This window comes from Cyanistes caeruleus, chromosome 17 (genome assembly GCF_971803275.1).
Source record: "Cyanistes caeruleus chromosome 17, bCyaCae1.hap1.1, whole genome shotgun sequence".
NCBI lineage: Eukaryota > Metazoa > Chordata > Aves > Passeriformes > Paridae > Cyanistes > Cyanistes caeruleus.
In genome coordinates, this window is record NC_141717.1 from 14,361,772 (window position 1) to 14,380,713 (window position 18,942).

Sequence of the window (18,942 nt, forward strand, 5' to 3'; positions counted from 1 at the left end):
GGGGCCTGGGCAAGAGGACGCCCCCCAAAGTGGGTGAGTAGAATATAGGTTTGGGAAATATGAAGAGACAGAAAAATTTATTAAAAACAATTAATAGCTGCTCCAACCAAGAATTTAACCTGAAACCAAAGCCTTAGGGAGGGAGGAAATGAAGTGGCGTACTATTGTTATTTTATTGCCTAATATTTTTATTTTTTAAAATATGATATGCTAAATGCAAATAAGCATTTGTACTGAGCAGGAGAGGGAGGGGATGGAAGACATGCCGGGAAAAGTGAGTGGGATCTAGGTTTTGCATCGTTCGCTGAATTACTGGCAGGTCTTTTGTAACATCTGTTAAAAATAAAACAAACATTCATTTCCATTTTTCGCTGCCTGAGATGGCTCCTGCAAAAAAATTTCAACCTGTCCAGGAATTTGTCTTGAAAGTTGCCCTCCCTCTCCTCACGCCTCCTCTTCTCCAGGGGAGATTTCCTTCCTGGACTTCCCAGGGGCTCCATTAGCCCCACATTAAAGCCTTTCTACTTTGCTCTAAAACTCTCCATCGAAGTAAAAGGAATTCTAATAAACCACTGGGAAGACTCTGCTATTCACTCTTTCCATGGAAACACGGCGCTGCCTCGGAGCAGAGCTCCTCTCGACGGAGCCTGGGTCACGGCAGGAGGAGACCAAGGAGGGATGCAGAGATGGTTTCCATTATAAGAGACCTTTTGAGAGAAATAATCGCTGCTCTCCCACCAAGGAAAGCCTTCGAGATGTCAGGGGCCTCGGCACGGCGCGGGAGCGAGGCCGGCCTCGGAGGGGGTGGTGGTGGGAAGTGGGATGTGCTGGCCGCTGAGAAACTCATTAAAACATCTGATTAGTGGAAATTAAGGTGCCCAGCACTGATTCCTCACTCCCAGTGGGAGGGATGAGTCCAGGAGGGTTGGATGGACCCGGTGCTGCAGGAAGAGGCTGCACAAGGGGGCTCAAGGCTGGGGACGTGGGGTACGAAGAGGCCACGAGGTCACAGGAGGACAGTGGTGGCTCCACGCCCAAGGCTGTGCTGCACAGACCAAACATCACACCACGAAAATACATTTTTCAAGGCCATAAAAAGCCTGTTTGCTCTGGAAGGGGATTTCTGGCTGTTCCCTGGGTCCCAGATGGGAGCTGGACGAAGAGGTCAGTGGATAGATCCCTACCTAAAGCCACTGTGATATAATTAATTTCCAGCCCCCTCGCAGGCACAGTCATCCCGAGTGTTGCTGTTCTGACACAGCGCTGCAAGATGAAGGATTTTATTTTTTTTTTTATTATTTTTTTTATTTTTTAAAGCGTGAGGAAGCTCGTTAGAAATAGCCCGAAGGGCAAAGTTAGGAAATGAAAATCCATCGGATCCGCTCGGAGCCGATGCACGGAGCTTGATGAGAGCCGGAGCAGGGCTGCTGCTCCCTGCCTGCAAGGAGCCACTGCACGTGTGGGGTGTGTGGCACCCTGGCCAGGGGAAGAAAGCAATCCATTGGGATGGTTGGGAGTGGGGCTGAGTGAAAATCCACCAGGAAGAGGGATGAAAGAAAGATGAATGAGAAGGAGCCAGCTTAGGGCACCCAGTGTAGGTACTGGGGAGGTCCTTGGAACCCAGTTTTGCCAGTCACGTCAGGGCTGTGTGAAAGGGGAGGCTGGAGGGGAAAAGCTCGGGGAGATTTTCTCAGGATGCCTTATCATTTAGGTCGAAGTGGTGAGACACTGAGGGAGCCAAGGGAGCCAGAGTGCCTTTGTTTTAGCAGCTCCAGAAATAACATTGCTATGAGTCATTATTTTTGAGCCTCTCTGGGGCAGGAGGTGCCGGGTTACGTCCAGGGAAGTCTCTGACTTTGATCAGCAAGGTGAGCCCTGCTCTCATGGCAGGGAAGATGGGAGGAGGGTTTTTGATGCTGGCAGTGCTGTTTTGTGGTAGCTCAGGGTGAGATCTGCTCCGGGATGCTCCAGATCCAAATTTTATCAAGGAGTTGGAAACTTTTCTGTCTGAACAACTGAGCAGCATCATCCTCCAAGCTCACTTGGAGGTTTTAATGAGTGAAGTTAATTGGTGTTAGAGGTGGTGGTCTCCCACCCAGGCAGTGGTTGGGCTTAGATAGACATGACCGTGTCATGCAAACAGAGGTGATGTGGGTGTTGACACCTCAGAAATGCTGAGAAGTCATGAAATCAGCCTTTTTGAACCCGTAAATGGTAGGCACAGAACTGTAAAGGTTCCAGAAAAATAACAGTGTTTACCGAAAGCCAAAGTGTTTGGTGGTGATTTAATTTGCATATGGGGCTCTCTGGGGCTTGTGGTTTCAACCTTTCTTCCCACCACAGTGAGGTCAGGGCTGGAGGAGAGCAGGGCTGAGGTCTCTGTGAAATCACAGGACTGCTGGAGGTGGGGATTTCAAACATAGCAGAGATGGGAAATAACATGGACGGACCAGATTGTTGAATTTATTGGATTGTAGTGTAAAAATAACAAATCCTTTAGTCTTCTGTCAATCCCAGAGGAGAAGCTGGGGGTGACATCCTTTGGGTCCATCCCACCTTGGCTTTGCTAGGGTGGCAGTCACGGCTGGTGATGCCAAACAGTGCCAGGCTCTTCCGTGTGAAGGGCAGGGCAGATTGGTGATTACAGGGAATAACACCAAATCCCTGGAGAGCCACGAGGTCCCAGCTTGATTTACCATCCTGCAGAGAGGCATGTGTGAAGCTGGAGGTGGCTTGGAGCATATTGTGGTGTGTTACCTACAGACAGCCAGGCTGGGTCTGCCATGGAGATGGGGATGGGGATGGGGATGGGGATGGGGATGGGGATGGGGATGGGGAAGAAAAAGACAGGGGAGATGAGAACAAGCAGTCTGCTTTTGCAGGTGCTGTGTCCCCTTATGAGGCTTGGTCTGGTTTGCAGCTTGATGCCTCCTATCTCGAGTAATTAACAGGGAAAAGAGAGGGCCTGGTTATCCATCCTTCAAGAGCAAGGGGTTGAATTGAAAGGCAGCGCCTTGGAAGTGGATCAAATAGCTCTCCAGCCCCCCGCGTACGGCTCGGAAACTTGCTGCCGTGCTGCGTTATCAAGGTGAACAGCTTTAGTTCAATTAACGGGAGGCTGAGAGCGGAGTCGTGGGAGGAGGCAGGGCTGGGCGTTTGCTCCCTTCGGGCAGCGATCCGGTGTGCCAGGACCACCACAGCTCCTTGGCGAGGGGACCGGCTCCCCCTCTTCGCCTCTGCGACGCCTTTTATTTACCCCTTGGAAAAACCAGTGCGCGTGTGGAAGGGTTGTTCTTTGTTACCACCTCCCTTTCCCCCTCCTGCTAATAATAAGCCTCCCCAAAATCAATCGCTCCCAGCGATGAGTTGCCAGCGGCTCACCGTGCACCTAAAATCCCCGCAGATGACGGTGCCGGGAGCCCGCACGCCTGGATTTTTCCTGCCGGTCGCTGCCTGGGCTGCAGCTGGCTCCGGCACGCAGAAAGCTGCAGGTGTGATTTGTTCATTTGCCTCCACCTCCCCGCTTCCCCCCCTCGCTGCCTCCCTCCTGCTCTGCTTCCCTGCCGAGCCCACCTAGCTCATCCCACCCAGCTCATCGCGGCGGCCAGACCCGCATCCCACCCTGCGCCGACTCCGGCATCTCCCCGGTGCAGTGCTGGCGGAGGGTTGGGATGGCTGGGGCTGGAGAGAGAGAGTGTGTGTGTGTGCGTGGAGGGGAGGGGGGTTAATCTGATCCTACGAGGTTGGAAGAAGGAAAAAAAAAAAAAAAAAATCAAAACTATAAAGAAGGCAGCAGCCTCCTCCTTTTCCCTCTCCCCCGCTCCAGAGGATTAAGCCTACAAAAAAAAAAAAAGAGAGAGAGAGAGAGAGAAAAAAATGTCTGCAGCTTTCTGTTGACCCTGCATGATGGCATTTTTGCGCTCTGTGTGCTGCCTCTGCTGATTGCTATTCCTGGCACAAACACACACACACACACACACACACACACACACGCAGCCCCAGCACGGCTCACACGGGCACGGCGAGCCCACTCCAAAATCCCCCCCAAAAAAAAAAAAAAATTCCAAAAAAAAAAAATATAACAAAAACAACAAACCAAACCCAACCCAAACCGGTGCCGCTCGGTGTCCCTGGCCACCCTGATCTCTGTCGGGAGAGCTGCCAGCACCCGCTGCCGCTCGCCCTCTCCTCCACCCCACTTCTCACCTCGGTCCCCAGCTCCAGCGAGCACTTTCTGCCGGAGCCGCCCGCAGCCAGAGCCCTCCACCACTCCTACCGCTGGCATTACATTTTCAGGCTGGATGCTATAGGGCCGTTTCTAATTACCTTATATCCCCTAGTGGTCTATGAATAATGGTTAGTGAAGGAGCTCAGAAGGGCTGCTGAGAAGGGAAGAAAAAAAAAAAAAAAAAAAAAAAAAAAGGAGAATTGTGCTATTTCTCACATTTTTTTTTCTAAGGATCTAATCTGGCTACTGTGCTCTGGAAGAGGAGGAGAGCGAGCCAGCAGGAGAGAGAGGAGAGAGCGAGGACCATCGCAGGTATTGTTGCAAGCTACATCTTTGTGCTTTTTTTTTTTTTTCTCCTTTTTTTAATTTTTTTTTTTTTTTTTTTTTTTTTGCTGCTGAAGCCGCAGCAGAATTGGAATTGGGGGCGGTGGGTGAGTGAGGGGTGTACGGACAGAGCTTTTTCCGGATTTATTTTTTTCTCTCGTGCAACTCGTGTGCTGCTGCGATTGAATGGATGCACGGCGCCGGCATCGCGGAGTTTGGGGAGGGAGGGGGGGATTATACGTGTGTGTGTTGTGTGTGTTGTGTGTGTGTCCTGTTTGCAGCAGCAACGGAGGAGCCGGGGGGCGTGTGGAGATGGTGGAGGGGGGGTTGTTTTGCTTTTCTGGAAGTAATAAAGAAATTTGCAACCGGTCCAAAACCCCTCCTGACTTGCCGATTGATGGGTGTCTGAACAAAGATACAGCTGAGACTTGGAAATGTTTGTGTGTGGAAGGGGATGGATTTCGTTTTGCTTGTCCTGACTCCCTACTTTTGCAAAGTTAAAATAATAATGGGCACGGGGCTGCGAAAGCCTCTGCAGAGGGAAGTCTTCCCGGGGAGGTTTATTTAATTGAGGAGTTATGGATGTGCATGGTTTTATACTTCCAAAAGTTGCGGCGGTGCCGCGGGCGGGCGCCTGGCTCTCCTTGCCGTTGTCTGCACGTGAGAACGCTGACTTGATGGATTTTCTTTCTTTTATTCTGGTGGCTGGCGGGGCAGGAAAAAATGGATCTAGCAGATAACCCAAGGAATCGTGGGGTTTGCACATCTGGCTGCGCCTTTGGAAAGCCCCTCGGTGGGACTTTCACCTCCCGCTCCCTTTCTCCCACGGCAAATTTTGCCTCCAAATCTCCGTTGACATTAATAAACAAACAAACCAGGGAATAGCCGTGGAGCCCGGTGAGGGGGCTCGGAGTGCTGCCCGGGGGTGGGGAACCGTGTGCTTTTGTTTTAAATAACGAAACGGCGATGATTGAAAACATATGAATAGGATGCAATGCAGAGCGGGTGTGTTACGGGGCGGGCGGGGGGGGAAGAGCTGGAAAACTGCTTATACGACAGAAGCAGAGCTTGAATGAGTGTGGTGAGATGAAAGGAGAGGGGTCCGTCCCTCGCCCGGCTGTGAGGCTGCGATGGGGGGATGATTCCCAAAGGCAGAGGAATGATTTTGGGGGAAAACCTCCCCCCTCCCCAAAAAAAAACCCCAAAAACAACCCATCAAACCTGAGGTATGTGATTATATCCCGTCCAACTTTGCCGGTTGCGGCGTTAATGGAGCTAATTGTCCTCAAAAAAGAATAAAACCAGGGGAATATATGCGTGTGTGTGGAGGGGGGAGATGTACGGGGAGCAGAAGCAGAAACCTCACCGGTCCCCCAAAAAAAGCACCACCGAGGTGGGGGGTACCGAGGCGGTATCCAAACGTGGCCGGATTGTGTTTATCTGGGCGAAAATAAAGATGGAGCGACTGCCCTGGGGAAGGCTGTAATCCCCCAGGGAAGGGCTCCCAAACCGCGCCGGTGCTGCCCTTCGCTGCCTGCCCTTCGCTGCCTGCCCTGCCTGGCCTTGCTTTTGTGTTTGTTTGCTTCCGAGGAGGGGGGAAAAGGGAGCTGGGGGGGCCACGAAGGCGGGGAGAAGCCATGAGGGCGGAGAGCCGATTTAAATTGGACTTAATGGATTCCCAGGGCAGCTCTTTTAGATGAAAGTCAAAATAAGAGCCAAAGTGAATCTCAGCAGACCTGTCTGTTGCATTAGAGATGCAGCCCTTCCTCTCCCTCCCTCCCTCCCTCCCTTTATTCTTTAAAAGAGAGGGGGAAAAAAGTGTTATCCGTACAGAAGACGGCGTGGAGTTTCTCATTCCTATAATGCGAGCTCTAATTGAAGAACTTGCAGCCTCTTGGGAGAGTCTTTACTGATCGCTGCTTTTGTTATTCATGCCGTGCTCTGTTTTCTTGGGATTTTTTTGGGGGGGCTGGTGCAAGTCTGGCTGTGCTGGGTGTGATGCTGTGTCCCCCCCCAGGCTGGCTCTGTGGGCTGACGGCAGGTAGGACCCCCCAGTACCCTCCTCAGGGGTCTCAGTGGGATCCTCTGGGTATGTTGTGCTGTGCTGGAGGAGATGAGCAGCTGAAACCCCCCGGGAGCTGTTGGGGTGAGATGCTGCAGCCTGGCTGCGGGTGGCTCTCGTCCTCACAGGACCCCCTGGGATGGATCCTGCCCAGCGTGGCACATGGGAATGGGAGCAAAGCAGGGCTTCTGCCTCCTGCCTGTGCTCCCTGCAATGATTTTGGGGTGCTGTGGGATGTCACAAACCTGCTTGGTGCAGAGGGCACAGTGCAGCCCTGCTGTCACGGCTCTCCTGTCCCACGGGGGTCTGCGGTGTCACCTGGAGGGGACAGGTGTTGTGCCAAGGCCACGTGGATGCTCTGCCCACCCAGGCTGAGGAGCAGCACACAACCACTGAGCCTGCAGGACCCTCCTCTCCTGCCTTTCCTGTTGCTTAGGAATTCAGTGCAGGGGTGCACAGGGAGACTGGCAGATGGGGCTCCCCCCTGCAGAAGTCTCATTGTCCCCACTTCCCTCCCAGCCCCCTTGAGTGGCCAGAGGAGGTGGTGGCTGTCCCCAAGCCCTGTGTCCCCCACGAGGTCCCATGGTGGTGCTGCCCTTGGCAGTGGGCTGGTTTGATACAGCCAAAAGCTCCTGGAGGGCAGGTCCTTGTTGTCCCTGTGTCCCTTTCCCAGCCTTGGGCACCCATTTGAACTACACTTGAGCTCTGCAGGGATGAAAACAAGAGCCACAAGCCCCAGGGCTGCTGTCAGTGGCATTTGGTGACTGTGGGGTGAGTGTGGCTGGGGAAGAGGATGTGTGAGCAGGATGGGGCTCTGCCAGCCCATCGGCTTAGCACAGAGGCAAAGCAGTTAACCTGGACATCTGATCTCCCTGGGAATTGTGTATTGACCCTGACAGCGATGCATCAGGAGCGACAGACTCTCCATCATCGATCCCTCTCCTCCCATCACCAGGTGTCGACACCGACAGTCGTGGAGCCGGCTTTAATTTCAGGCCTTTGGCTCCAGCACGTAACACTTAGCCACGGTCCCAAGGTGCCACCAGGCTTTGCAAACAAACACCTCCACAGGCAGGTGACCGTCCCCATTTTGTGGCAGGGATGGCACTTGCTGTGGGTGGCCAGCTGAGCTGGGGACAGGGCTGGCAGGGACCATCCCAGGGCCACTGGGCAGGGAGACTTCGGTGGGGGATCCAGGGATCACCCAGAGTTCCTGCTTTGCCAGTCTTTGCTAGGAAAACCCTCTGATCTAGCACCCCTTGTGCCATCAGTGCTGAACAGCAGAGGATTTGCCCAAGCTGGGGTGTCCCAGTCCTTTTGCAGCCTCTTCTGGGTGACCTCATCTGGCCTGGATGTGTCTTGTTTTCCCCACCTTTAAAATGGCCTCTGTCAAACCTGCTGGGTGCTCAGGTGTGCGTGTCACCCCGCAGAGACCTGCTGGGGAGCGTGGTGGCTTTCTCAGGTACCTTGATTTTGGGCAGGGCACTGGGGCTGCCTGGGGCTGGCTGGCACATCGCCTCTCCTCCTTCCCAGCATCTTGAGATTTCCGAGACACACGCAGCCAAGCTGAGGCTGAAAAAGCTGCTTGTGGTTCAAGAGCATCTCCTCGACAGAGGAGAGAGGGAGGCTTTTCATTTCTCCCTTTCTTTTGGAGCTATCCAAGCTCCCCTCACCGGTGCAGGGGCTCTTCCCGCTCCCCCCTGCAAGGGAACGTTAAAAGCCAGGGGCAGTGGATATCTTGACACCCCGTCAATCCGAGCCTTTTACAGCAGCAGTCTCTGAAGGCTGGCACTGCTGCACAGAAGAAAACAAGTGAGAAGAGGGGGGGAGGCGAGAGCAAGCCTTTGCAGCCGGCAATCGATAATTGTGGTGTCACTCACTGCCTTGGAAGTTCCCGCATCCCCACGGTCGCTGCTGGGGGGAGAAGGGGAGGGTGAGAGCTGGGCTTTGCCCTGCCAGCACCGGGCATGGGGCAAGGAGGATGGCAGAGGGTGAGAGCCTGGCCCCGAGCAGGAGCCTCCCGCTGCATTACTCACCACTTGATGTAGCTTGAACCTTTCAACTCCCTCCCCTTGGGGATGGAGCGGGCTGGGCAGAAGGTGTTGACGGAAAACGCTCTCCTTTCTTAGCTTTGAGGGTTTTTATTCCCCCTTCCTTCGTGTTTTTTTTTTTTTTTTTCCTTTCCTCACCTCTCTCTATGTGCATTTTGGGCTTTAATAATCCCCCCAAAATATAAAAGAAACCCAAAAAACCCCCCAACCCAGCTCCCCCTCATGTGTGTCTCCGTCTTAGCAAAAGCCGAGGCAAAAGATCAAGGAATTCTTCCTTTTGTGCAGCTTTCAAGACCAAAGATGTGCCGGTGAAAAGGGGAGGCTCAGAGTACCAGGCACACACAAGTGTTAAAGGAGAGGCTTCCCTTTTGTCTCCAAGGCAATCAGCCAGTGAAGGGATCCACAAATTAATTAAAAATTGCTCTGTCTTGATTGAGTTATTCCTGCTCGCATCCCACCTGCCTATCAAAAGACTGGGAATGGCAGGAGGAAATTCCTATTTCTTTCCCAAACAGCTCAGACACGTACCACGGTCTGTCTCGCTTGCCTTTTATCCCAGGCAGCAAAGGAAATAAAAAAAAGAAAGGGCTGGCGCGGTATCCAAAGAGATCTCTCCCGGAGGATGTGTCCCCTCTCCTGCGCTAACAAATGCTGCGGTATTTGGACGATTTGGAAGAAAAATGAGCAGATTTACGTGTCAGGCATGGGCCAAATTGTAGTTGTAACTCCATGAAGTTGATGGAGATCCATCGGAGATTAATTTGGCCCCAGGTCTGGCGCTTGCTCCGCAGGGAATAGGCTGGATCTCTGCCTTGGTTGAAACAAGAGGTATTCAAATGGGTTTGTTGTGGCTGTGTTATGCCCAAGTGGTAGAACCGAGCAAAAATCCCAACTGGTTGTATCCCCGGTGCCAAAGCACCATAAATACACCTCGAGCTGTCAAGTCCTGCACAGTCTCTACTGCATTCACCCCTGAGAACGCTTTAAGGGGGTAGATTTATCTGCAGGGGCTGTACACAAGTCTCCCTGTGTGCTTTGCTAAGAGGCTTGAACTCCAGCCCGGTGTCCTGATGGGAGAAGCCTTTCTCCCCTCTTGTTTATGGGATTTCCACCCAAACCGAGCCTGTGCTGGGGCTCAGCGTGAACCCCAGAGAGCCCAGCCCTCCTTCACCGGGCTCAGGCTCTGGTTTGGGGGGGGCATCATCAGTCAGTGCCTCTGAGCAGGATTCAGGGGGGGTGGTTTGCTGCTTTGCAGTCAGACCTTGCTTCCTCTGCTTTATTGTCATCTCCGCTCTTAGTCACCGCTCGATGCCTCACCAGAGGACACTGCTCCTGCTGCATTTATGGCAGCCACTAAAATTGGCTGCTCCGACAGGGAGGGACAGCGAGCATCAGGGAGGCTCTGCCCAGCTCCCTTCTGCTCCTTGGCATGGTGTGGGGAGCACAGGGGAGCTGCAGGGCAGGTGGGTCACCAAATGGATCCCCTGTACTGAGGATGGACCTCCAGCTCTGCTGGGTCACTCCAGCTGATGCGTGAGGGAATATGGGAGCAGTGCTGGAAAGGAGCAGCAGCGGCCACGTTCTCAGGTGGAGATGGCTGGCGTGTAAATGAAAATGAGATGCTCGATAAAGTAGGAAAGCATAATTAAAAACGTTCACGGCTGCTGGCTCGCAAAGCGTGGGCACTCAGCGATCCAGCGAGGCACAGCCGTCCCCCCCTCCCCAAACCCCACGGCTCTCAGCTCGCCTCGTCCTGTAATAGCGTGTCCTTCACATGCCTGTCGCTACATGATCTATAGAACAGGGCTGGCCTCTCATACCACTGCCTTCCACCAGGCCAGTGACTGGATTCTCCAGAGGAGACTCTAGTCCTATCATAGCATGTCCTTCACCGTGACTGCTGCTGCACAGAGACACGGCAGCGCGGGGCTCTAATACCTTGTAATTCACTGTGACTGCTGTGGCAGGACCTGCACCGTGCTGTGCTGCCGCAGCCCTTCAGACCTCTTGGCTTTTGCATCTGCTCTTGGGCTTCAGAGCAAGGGCTGGGTGGGAAGGGACATGTGGTGGGGGGACCTTGGAGGTGTCCCGGGCTTGGAGCGTGGTCCCTGGCTCCCGCTGGGCATGGGGAGGTGCCGAGTATCCCCAGGACACGGACCCATCCTGCCTCCTGGGAGCTTTAAAGGAGGGAGTGCTGGGGGCCAAGCCCTGCCTTGGCAAGAGAGGAATCCCTGTGAGTGTGCCAGGGTGAGAAACGGCCCTGGGATGCAAGGAATTCATCCTTCCTCTGGGTGGTTTGGGCATCATAATAAATGTCAATATCTCTGCGCACACAAAGGAGAAGGGGACATTTGGCTACCGAGCGCGTTTGTTCCAGGAGCTGATTTACTTAGAGGACTTAAAGGGTTCTCTGATGCTTCCCTCTTCGCTGCTTAACCCTGTTCCTTTGCCAGTTAAATAGAAATGCAGCTGCCATCAATAAAGCCCTCCTGGAGGCTGTTCCATGGATGTTGCCACACTGTTTCCAGCGCTGTGCTGGACACTGTTCCCTCTTCCATTGATCTGGTTTAGCTCCTGCATGGGTAGGAGGTGACTGCACCCCTGAGCTGCCGATGCCCTGGCAAAGTGAGGATCCCTGTGAGGGGTGAGAGTTTTCCAGCCAAGTGATGGAGATCCCAGTGCTCACGGCATCCCCTTGGAGCCATGCCGTGCATGGAACAAGGTGTGGGTGACCATGGCTCAGCCAGAAACCAGATTGGGGGTTGTTGCTTTGTGTTGCTGGGTTTTATTTGGAAGGGAGGCATTGGAAAGCCTGGGAGCTGGAGCCTGTAAGAAGAGTGAGGATGTCTTGTCAGGGCTCCCAGGATGGCAGAAGAGCATGTTTGGTAGTGAGATGGACGAGGGAGCAGATTTTGGGAGCTAGTGCTTCCCTGCAGCTTGGCTTGTTTTCCAAAAACCAGGAGTTGGCATCTCCTCTTTTGCTTCCATACAAATCATCAGTGTTGTTGTTGCTCCTGCTTGGACTGAGGAAGGAGGAATTTGGCCCAGTGGCTTTTTTTCCTCCTCCTTCCCACAGCAGCCTAGCCTACAGATCTGCAAACAGCTGTAAGGAGAGCAGAGATCATTAGCTGGCAGGATCAGATGAGATAGTTTCTTAAAAGGATTGTCTGATTTCTCTATTGATCAGCCTGATTTAAAAGGGGGAGTTGGGTCAGAGGGCATAAATTATCATTGAAGGAGGGGTGAAGGCCTCAAAGGCTGTGCTGCACTTAGCTGCAGTGCTGAGGAATGTGTCTCTCGGCGGGGACGTGCAGAGCTGAGCGCCGTGGCTGCCGGCCAAGCTGGGTCTCCTCTACGCTGAACTGGGAACCGAGTCAAGGGAAGTGCATTTAAACTTGGGTAAAGAGCCTCTCTCTCTTCGCCAAACTGGTTTCTGCAGCCCCACTGTTTAGGGTCAGAGGGGGAAGGGGTGCAGCGTGTGGCCCCAGGTGAGGTTTGGGGTGTGGTGATGGGTTGGGGCCGCTGTGGGGTCCTGCTGGCTCTGAGCTCCCTCCCTCCCTGGAGAGAGGATGCTCTCACCCCGCAGAGACCTGCGACCTCTCCCTGGCTTTCCCCAGGCTCCCTGTGTGGTCTCCAGCAAGATGTTGAACCACAGGAGGTTTCTGCCTCCCTGGCTGTCAAATGAAGCTAATCTGCAACCTGAGGTTGCTGCTTTTCCTGTTCTTGTGATCGCTGCCCAGGGCTCCTGCATCTCCTGCCACTGGAGTCACGGGATTTGCAGGCTTTGCAGTGGCCCCCTCAGCTCTGGATTATGGGAAGAGGAATGGGAAAACATCCAGGAAAATAAGACACCATCCACATTGATGGTAAAGGGTCTGGTTTTGGGGACATGGCACATCTTCCACACCGGCTTGTTCTGCTGCAACGTGGATCCTTATTCATTATTCCCTCATTCTCATCCATCCTCGTGACGGAGGAGCCTAGGTCAGTGTCCCATCTCTACCTTCTCACAGGGTCTGCATCTCCCACAGGTCTCTGGGGCAGGACTTTGGGGATCTGCAGTGGGGTTGTGTCACTCTGACAGGGTTGTGTCACCCCAACAGGGCATGAGCTGGAGCCTGGACAGTCTGTCTCAGCAGGGAAAACTGCAAAGCACTTGTGGGGTTCCAGATCATCCTCTGATTTGGGTTTTGTGCCCTTTCCAACCCCAGTGTAGCTTGTTCCTCTTATTTCTGGCTGTGCTGAAATAAAGCGGTGCAAGAAGTGTGATTTGTGGAGCTGTGGGCAGGTCTGAGGTGCCCTGGTGAGCGCTGGGCTGGGGCGTCTGCCTGGAGTAGCTCCATGGAGGAGGCTGACACAGCCCCAGGCTGGAGACATGTCCTGAAACTTGGTCCATCTGCCCTTTCCCAATGCTGTTCCACGTGCCAGAGGTTCAGCCAAGGCTGCTGCCTGCCCCGGTGCTGCCCATCCTCTTGTTCCTGCCCTCCTGCATAGAATCATTGAATCACAAAGGTTGGGAAACCCCTCTAAGACCATCAAGTCCATCCATTAACCCAACACTGCCAAGCCCACCACTGAACCATGTCCCCAGGTGCCACATCCACACATTTTTTGAACACTTCCAGGATGGATGAACCCTCTACCAATGGGCAGTCTATTCTGATGCCTGACCACCCTTTTGGTGAAGACATTTTTCCTAATATCCAACTTCAACTGCCCCTGGCTCAACTTGAGGCCATTTCCCCTTGTCCTATTGCTTGTTACCTGGAGCAGAGCCAAACCCCCACCTGGCTGCACCTTTCTGTCAGGGAGTTGTGGAGAGTGAGAAGTTTTCCCCTGAGCCTCCTTTTCTCCAGGATGACCCCCTCCAGCTTCCTCAGCTGCTCCTTATGCTCCTCATCCTTCTCCAACTCCATTGCCTTTTCCTGGACACACTCCAGCACTTCAGCATCTTCCTTGGGAGTGAGTGGGACATCCCCATGTGCCCCATCCCTGTGCATGGGGACAGCAGCGTGGTGGTTCCCCATGACGTACGGTTTGGAAGGAGATGAGCCAAGTCATTATCACAGATCACTTCTGCCAGGTGGAGAGCAGGGGACCAGCATCCCGGCCCAGGGCACGGCTGGGAGCGGGCAGAGGGTTCAAAGGCTGAGCCAGGGCAGCAGGGGCTCACAGCAACCTCACTCCCACCGAGGAAGAGAGCATCTCTTCCAAGCATCCACCAGCATCGGCCTCCCGGCACGGCTGTGGGAGCAGCCACCAGCGTGCGGCAGCTGGGCCGGCATTATCCTGGAAATGTCATCCGAATGCCAGCCCGCCGGTGAGCGCCAGGACGTGGCAGGAGGCGGTGACTCGGCTCGCCGGCATTGGCTACCATTTTAGAGGAAATGTGGAGCGGCGGGTAATTATTTCTCGTTCTTAATTGAAATTTCAGCCTCAGTGGTTCGCGAGAGCGGGCGGGAGCAGGAGCACAGGCGAGCGTGACACGAACACAGGGCTCGTTCTGGGATGAGGGGGAGCACGAGTGAGCTGAGCCTGTGGGGTGGCAAAATATCTCCCAGCTCATGCAGAGTCCAGCACTCCGGGGAAGGAATTCCCATAGCCCTCAGCACGGCCTGCTCACAGTTGCGAAATCAAACCGCAGAACGCCAAGATTTTAATTTTTTTTTATTTTTTAACTTATTTTTTTTAAGCGGGGGAGGATGCTTTATTGTTTCTTTATTCCTGTATTTCTGTTTTGCTTCGGATGAAGGGCCAATTAACTGGAATTAGGCGCTGCAGCCTGGCACCCCGCGTCGGCTCGGAGCAATCAGGTGTAGCGCAGCATGGCTGATGAGAGCCAATCAAGATGTATAAATGAGGTGTTGACATTCAAACAGCAGGTACCCGCGCCGCCCGGCCGCAGCCGCGCTTGCGTGCTGCCAGCTCGCCACACCGATCCAGGCCCAGGAGCCCGATGGGGCAGCTGGGTCTGCTCTGGCTCCAAAGCGTTCAGTGTGGTGGTGGGGATGATGAGCTGCCCATGCTGGGGGTAGTGGACATCCCTGCCAGGGTCTGTGTGCTGGAAATCCCTGTGCCCAGTGCTGATAAATCCCCTGGTCGAGACCCTTAGCGCTGCTCCAGGGTGGGCAGCCAAGCAAAATACTGTTCCTGTGGGGAAACTGAGGCACGGGGCAAGATGGTGGATAAGGTCCATAATACTGGGGCCTGGTTTCACCCTCAAGGTTTTGTATTTCCATTTCCAGGGTCAGTTTTGCCTTCAAGTCCCTGAGAGGTATTGGGACACGTTTGTCCCCCCTCTGTCTAGAGACCATGGATGGTGTGTGACCACCGTGGTGGCAGGTGCGGGGCCAGCTCCCTCCAGCAGGTTGTCACCTTCAGCTCTTGGGTTTGCCATAGCTGCCACTGTGGGACACCCTGGGAGGTGGGGACCAGGGGCACCAGTGGCTCATGGCACAAGCCAGAGGAGCCATCCAGGGAGGAGAAAGCAGCCCCGTGGCAAACAACCTCATCAGTGTTTCCTGTCTCACGATGGAGAAATCGCACGTGGCGAGAGGCTCTAAAAATAGGCTCGGCAAACTTTTAACCACATTTGCAGATGTTAAAGGTAAAGCCAGAGCAGTCTTGGGGAAGAAAACATCCCTGGCTGTGCCTCCCTGGTGCTAACCCCCATCTCTGCCGGCGGTGGGGAGCTCTGGGGGGCAGGAGCCCCGAGATGGGCAGCGGGGCCGAGCCTCTGCCTCGTCGCGTTGCTCTCCTGTGTGTCCCCATTAAGAGTGTGGCAGGAGGACATTAGGAGCAGGAGCACGTACCGGCAGGCTCTGTCTAACAGCGCTGCCGCCTGACCCTGATTTGTAGCAGGGCTGAGCAGGGAGGTTTGCTGTAGTGTTACAGCTTTTCCTGTGGTAATAACCGGCCGGGCAGCACTCACATGGCACCGGGAGCCCACAGTGGCACAGGGAACCCCTGGCTGCTGGGGTGCATGGGGTGGGAAGGAGATGCTGTAGCTGGGTCATGGTACATTTGCTTTCAAGAGAGCTGAGGGGGCATGTGGGGACACGGTGCTGCTGCTGGAGTTGTGTCTCCCCATGGCAGCAGTGCTGGCTCCCAGCATGGTGGCAGAAACACAGCTGGATCTGCCTGTCCTTGTCCCCACCAGCCCAATGACTCCATGTCCAGTGGCTTGTCCTGCGCACTGCAGTGGGTGCATGCCAGTGGTGCTGCTGTCCCCTTGCCTTGTGCCCCTGTGTCGCATCTCCAGGGCTGGAGTCATTTGGGGACAGTGGCCAGGGCTGCCAGGTCCTCTCCCAGATGAGGTGTCCCTGATGGCACTCAGGGGATGTTGTTTCATTTCCCCTGTTCCTGCCAAGCCCAAGGGTGACAAACCAGAGGGTGCCAGCCCTGTGTACACAGTGGCCACAGCGAGGTTCCTTTGTGGGGATCTCTGTGTGGGGATGGATGAATGCCATTGCCATGCATCCCCAGGGACTTGCAGAGGCAAAACTGACCTGGTAATGGAATGGAAATAAAAAACGTGGAGGGCTGAGGTGATCCCCAAGGTTGTGGTCCTTGTGGAGGGGTAGCAAAGGACGTTCTGCCCACAAGAGGTGGAAGAGGCAGCACCGTCTGCCAGCATCGCTCTGTGGTGCTGTGGTCCCTGGCCTGTGCCGGCCCTGCAGCCCCAGGTGGGAGATAGCAAGAATCTTTAACCTCACAAACATGGAAAGTTGACTCAGACCATCAAAAAGATGAAAGAGACAGAGAGAGGGAACGATTAAAGGGAAGAAATCGAGATTCTTCACATTACCTTAGCTGCCCGCTGCCTGATACCGACAGCTCACACGCCCTCGGCACCTCTCGCCTGCAGCTCGGTGCTGGGGCAAGGGAGGGCACATGACTTTCTCCTCGGGAGGGAACTTCCCAGGAAGATTTTAATAGTTGCTGTTGGTGTGATGTCTGGGGGAATCCGTTGCTTTCTATCTGCCACTGCCTGGCTTCACCTTCTGCCGGCAACTGATGCGTCCTCACGGCTGCGTCTGGGGTGATGGTTTGGGTTGTCAGCCTTCACCTGCAACCCTGGAGGGGAAAAACTGCCCCTCAGAGTTTTATTTAGCTAAAAAACCGACCCAAACCCAACCTCAAACAGGTGCAGGCTGTGGGGGGCCTGATGGTGGGATGACCAGGATGCTGGGGAGCAGCACTGCTCTGCAGGAATCTCCACTGGCCACATTGGGATCGGTGTTTTGGCAAAAGACATCACCTTGCCAGTAGGAATAATAGCCAGGAGGGGGAGGGGACTGGGGCAGGCAGACAAGCAAATCCGTTTTATCAGACGCCGCATATTTTATGAAAGCACATTTCAGCTCTTCAGCCTTGGAAAGCTTTTCATACCCTTTAATTTTCTAATAAAAAGGAATTACGTTTGCTGAAAAGCCAGTAACAAGATTCACTGTCATTGTCTTTTGTACAGACCATAATTCCTGGCTCGGGCTCCTGCCTGCAGCCCCGTTGTGTGGTCCCAGGTGTGGGTCCGGAGTGCTGGCAGGGGGCAGGGGAGGGCTCTGCCGGTGGGAGCTTGTGGCAGGTGCCCAGGAATGACTTGGGTGAAGGTGAGGGCGATGTGACACGTGTCTGCATCCACAGTGATGCCTCTTGGTACCCAACACAGATCCCTGAGAAAGCAGCATCTGGTTTTGAGGTGGTTCCTGCTGTCTGAGTGTGCCAGGTGGGACGGCCTTTGAACCAAAAGTCAGTTTAATTGCCTGGTCATTGGCCTTGTAACCGCGAGCTCGAAGCGACGTGAGGTCCTGACGAGGCTGGTGGCTGGCAGACAGCTTTCCTGGTCTTTGATGTGGCTGGGACAGGTTGTGGTTACCCATGTGTTGGAGCAATGGGGTGTCTTTGCTGAGTGAGGACAACGAGCCAGTGTCCCCTGGCTCTGCACCGGCCCTGCAGGTCTGGCTGGTGAAAAGGTTCAGCTGGACAATTCCCGGTTATCTCCCGCCATCCCTCCTGCAGGCTGCTGAATCTGGCATGCAAACAGCAGCCACCACACGTGAGACCTCATCAAGCCCAGGGCACTCCCAAAATCCAACCAACCACAGGTTCTGACAGTGGGCAAAACACGTCTGGGTGCCAGCTGGGGCCGGCACCAAGAGCCACCAGCTCCCCGCAAACCCTGAGCACACGCTGGTGGCGTTCGCAGCATGGGGAGCCCTCACAGCTCACTTGCACCCCACTGTCCTCCAGGGGTGCCTCCTCCTCCAAGCTGTGGAGCCTCAGCTCTGCCCGTGTGGCCCGGGCTCCCAGCCGGCTGCCACGTGGCGCCGGAGCCGCGATGCCGCAGCCGCTGGCGCTCCGTCTCCTTCCGAGTTGCTCATTTGAAGTTTCAGCTCGCCGGCTGTTTTCGTGCAGGTGGGATGCAAAGCCAGCCCACAAACACCAATAAATATCTTCTATATCCTCCCTCCCACCCCCCCACCTCCAATTCTCGTTTTCATTCTTACTTCCCAGCTGGTTTTGGGGGGGAAAACGGGTTTTCAAAGCTTTCCCTAAACGTGTGTAACAATAGGAAGCGTTGCCTTTTAGCCTGCGGCCGGCACAGTTTTAAATGAGGTCCCAGGTAGTCATGGTTACCTCTCCTCTTCAGTAAGAGATGACTTTTATTTCCTGCCTTTTGTATTTGCACATCTCAGATATACATTCTCCTAAACCATAATTGGTATTCACGGATAGACAGGAACGCAGGAGCGAGCTGCCACAAGAGGGGAAGAGCCAGATGGACGCAGGGGGTGTCAAGGTCTCCAAGCCCCTAAACATCAGGAAATCTTAATTTCAAGTCATTTTTCCTCCCCTGGCAAGGGCGGGGGAGGCAGACCTGTCTCTCCACAGCCTCAGGGCTTGTCCTGATCCCACCTCCCTTGCAGCATCCTGGTTATTCCGGTTGCTGCGCCAGAATTTGGGATTTACCCTCTGATCCTGCAAGGCTCTCCGTCATCCTGCGTCCCCCCTAAGCATCCCTTGATTGTGCTGAGCTGGGAAGCTGAAAGAGGGGCTTCCCTGTGCCCCTTGTCCCCAAGCAGAGTCCTGACCCCCCCAGGCACTTGGGGGTCCAAGCCTGCACCCCTGGTTTTTGGAGGCACGAAGGGGAAGCAGAGCTGTGGGGCTGTTCGCTCGCAGCGGGCACAGCCCAGGGAGCGGGCGCGGGAGGGAGAAGCGCTCGGCAATGATTGATGAAAGATCATAGCCTCATTCCACGGGATCATTGCTCAGAGTGT

General features: G+C 54.5%; 1 protein-coding gene across 2 annotated transcripts in view; it reads left to right on the top strand.

The window, feature by feature from the left end:
• The window catches only part of RAI1 (retinoic acid induced 1), a 72,834-nt gene that overhangs the window by 30,457 nt on the left and 23,435 nt on the right, over positions 1–18,942 (top strand). For both annotated transcript variants that reach the window (XM_086853778.1, XM_086853779.1), the window contains exon 2: positions 4,460–4,540. The gene's annotated coding sequence lies outside the window, so the exon portion shown is untranslated. The remainder of the gene's footprint in view (positions 1–4,459; positions 4,541–18,942) is intronic.